The sequence below is a fragment of the Perca fluviatilis genome, chromosome 7 (genome assembly GCF_010015445.1).
Source record: "Perca fluviatilis chromosome 7, GENO_Pfluv_1.0, whole genome shotgun sequence".
Classification (NCBI taxonomy): domain Eukaryota; kingdom Metazoa; phylum Chordata; class Actinopteri; order Perciformes; family Percidae; genus Perca; species Perca fluviatilis.
This window is the reverse complement of record NC_053118.1, coordinates 18,445,666-18,449,179: the sequence shown is the minus strand read 5'-3', so window position 1 is coordinate 18,449,179 and position 3,514 is coordinate 18,445,666. Positions and strand designations below refer to the sequence as shown.

The 3,514-nt window shown below is 37.8% G+C and overlaps 1 pseudogene; it reads right to left on the bottom strand.

Annotated features, from left to right (window-relative positions):
• Positions 1–305: 305 nt before the first annotated feature.
• On the bottom strand, positions 306–2,703 carry LOC120562805 (annotated as a pseudogene).
• Positions 2,704–3,514: the final 811 nt, after the last annotated feature.

Below are 3,514 nucleotides of genomic sequence, written 5' to 3'. Positions count from 1 at the left end.
CATGCTTCAACTTTGAAACTGAGTATCCTTAATGATTATGTGAGACAAATGTATTTTAAACGAGACTCAGAAATAATAAAGGCCTAGATTACTCAAGAAAACAGAAATACAATCGGAATAAACAGCAGAATTTTAAGATTTTTATTTATTCTGCTTTTATCAGTAACTTCAAAATATTCTTGATAATTAACATTAAAAGTAGGTTTCAGAATAATAATAGCACTCAGAACAAAAACAGTGAAATGGTCTATAGGCAACATAAAAAAGAAAGAAAATGATCCTGCAAGAAACTGTATGAGGCAAGAGACAAGTGAAAAGACTATTTTACTCAATTATATTATTATACTTTGCTTGCTAAACTTTCTCACTCATTGGCTGAAAGGATTGGGACCGGGGTGTGAGCAGCAGTATGAGGCCATGCAAAGATGAGAGAAAAGCTGAGTGGTGATGCTGCCGTCTCCACCAGTTAGGAGAGCATGACCAAAGAGACCAGCGGTGCCACCAGGAGCAGAAGGCCAGCACTTGTGCTGCTGGCTGTTGCAGAAGTTTCCCTGACAGCAGCTAATTTCTGTTCCAAGGGCTCCTGCAGTCTGTGTGGTTTGGTTGAGCAAATCGTCTTGGAGGCACAGCCCTTCATGGTCACTGTTTGACCTCCTGCATTCACTGGGAGAATTAAAATAATTTTTAGGGTGAGAACTTAATGTTTTGGACATCCATTCAAACAGAGTTAGATGTTTAATGCTGTAGGTCGTTACCTGTTGTTGAGATGCAGTAGTCCTCATTCCCCTCACAGTTTAGAGTGTTGGTGCACTTTTGTCCGTCACAGGAGAAGCACTTTTTACCATTTGGATTGGATTTGCTGGGTTCTGTAACAAAAAACATCCATTGTTCATATTGTTTGGGGATGTAGAGGGGGTTGGTGGTGGCTTGAATGCACTTTTCTTATTCAGTTCCTTTTTCAAAGCTTTCTATGTCCAGCAGTCTAATGGACTCCCTACTGATTTACACAATGTAAAAAATATTAACATTCATTGTTCATATTGTTTGTGGATGTAGTAATTCAGATATACAAAATGCAAAGATGTATGCTATTTGTTTGCTTAATATCTAATTATAATAAGTAGATTGTTTTTACATTAAGCTATGATTGGCCTATAGATAATAAATTAAGATTGACTTTAACCTGGAAATTCAGTGGGTCTCTCTCTCTCTCTCTCTCTCTCTCTCTCAAATTCATTGAATTTTTTACATTGTTGATAAAGGGCATGCTTTATATTGCTGAGATAAAGTCTGACATCCTGCACATGAGTCTTCCCCTCTCTCCATCTCTCTCTCACACACACACACACACACACGCACGCACGCACGCGACGCACGCGACGACGCACACACACAGCTGCACTGTGGCAGTTGGGGGTATCATGCCCTTGAGCTCCTCTATAAGAGATGGTGATGGAAAGTCATATTCCCCTCTACTGGGTTGTCTTGGAACTTAAGTCTTGTCTCAACAATATCAACTCCAAACATATTGTCTCAGGTTCTGATACATGGACTGGCATCACCAATTCACAAAACCTACATTCACAATGTCCATATGGCACTATACAGTATATATACATCTTATATATACTGTATTTTTAAAACAAATGCATTTTTTTAGTCAGTAAAATCTGAGTTTTTTTTTTTAAATAATAAATAAGTGCAACCAACACTAACTTTTAAGGAGAGTAGTTTTCACATTTTTAACAGCTATTCCTTATGCAACTAAAACAGCTCTCATTTAAAAGAAGCGGCTAAATACCAAGAGACAATATACAGTCAGTAAGTTACCAGGGGCAGGTTGGGTGTTGCAGAGATCGGAGGTGCAACAGTTGCTGGTTATTACGGTGTTGGCGATTCCAAAGTTGGCAGATGCCTCAACACACTCTTCAGCCAAAGCACAGCTTTTTGAGTTGACATCAAAAATTTTTGAACCACCTGCAACAAAAGAGGAACCTTTGTAAACTGGGACTGCACAAAGCATTTTAACAATAAAAACAATGCAACACAAATTATTATACCTGCATATGAAGTGACTTTAATTGCCCCACACTGTTGACCCTGCAAAGGGCATTCTTTTGATGTATCTGTGCAGGTTCCTGAGATTCCCGGTGTACACTCATAACATTTCAAGGTGTAGGCTGAGAAAACACAAAACTTTCAAACTTTAAACTTAAAAAAATAATAATAATTTTGACACCTTAACTCTGAGGTAAAATAAAAATTATGAGTGCAGATACAAAAAAAAAAAGTGTTGTACAGCATGAAGGTGGTTGCAAAGTGAAGTTTTACATATTTTTGCTTGTTTTTTCAACGGAATAGAAAAGAGGTCAAATCATCCGTGGGACGAACAGGTGAAGAACAAAAAGCAATAGCAGTGACAAGTAAAACTAACCAATAACATGTATATGTTGGGCATACAGTTGCCTACTGGTATGTGGCATATGACAATCATGTACAATCCTTCTCTATTTTTAAGATTAAACAGTTTAAAGAAACAGATAAAACAAAAACTTGCCTTTAGGGAGAAGCACAATCCCAAAGATCAGCATCAGGAGATGCATTCTGTGATGGCAGGATTCTACTGAGTTTCAGTTTGATCTGTTAAGGGCAAAAGTAGTTCTCCTGAGAAGGGGTTGTCTTCATCCTCAGACCACTCCTTCATACTTCCCTGAATAGTGACTAAATGTGAATCTTAAAAATAAAATAAAAACGCCCTTTAAATTAACGTGAAATGAAACTGATGTTTTGTTACCTGCAACAAATGATTGAGTCAGTGTTTAGTTTTTTTATTAGACAACTTCTATTAATTCTAAACAGTGGTGTCTTAAAGCTATAATGGCTTGGGGGGATAAGGTGTGACTCAACAGGTTTTTTTCGCCAGCACCAACCCTTCAGTTTAATTTTTCTTCTTTTTATTGAAGGCCGTTACAATAACACACAAGATCTAACAGGCTTGAGTTATTTTAGGGGAAACAAAAGCTACATAGCATGTGAATATGGCAATTAAAAATTCCCTTTATTGTCCTGCTGATGTAGGTTTTATAGTCTCTATTTTGCAAAAGGTTTTAAAGCAGTATGCCAGTGGATACAGTATCCTGGTGCTGTAATAGAAGAGTGCAATGAAAAAAAAAATAAAAAAAATAAAAAAATTAAGAATTATATATTTTAATCTGACAGGGTAGGGATACACCACTTTCTGACACGGAGTGCCAAGAGTCCACAGGTTTTCATTCCCACCAAAGTCTGCAGAAAGGTGTCCTGCTTTATATCCGACTCTTCACCACTGAACGGGCTTCCAGTTTCACTTGTCCCTCATGTAGGGTGCAAACGACGATCTCCACTTTCAGACCCACAATTATTCTTTATGTGACCTGATTATTGGACATAACAGCTAAGTGAGCAAAGAAGAATGTGATGCGTTTCCAGTTCTTTTCAGTGAGGATGGTGTGTGACAGCTGACAGCGGGGGCATG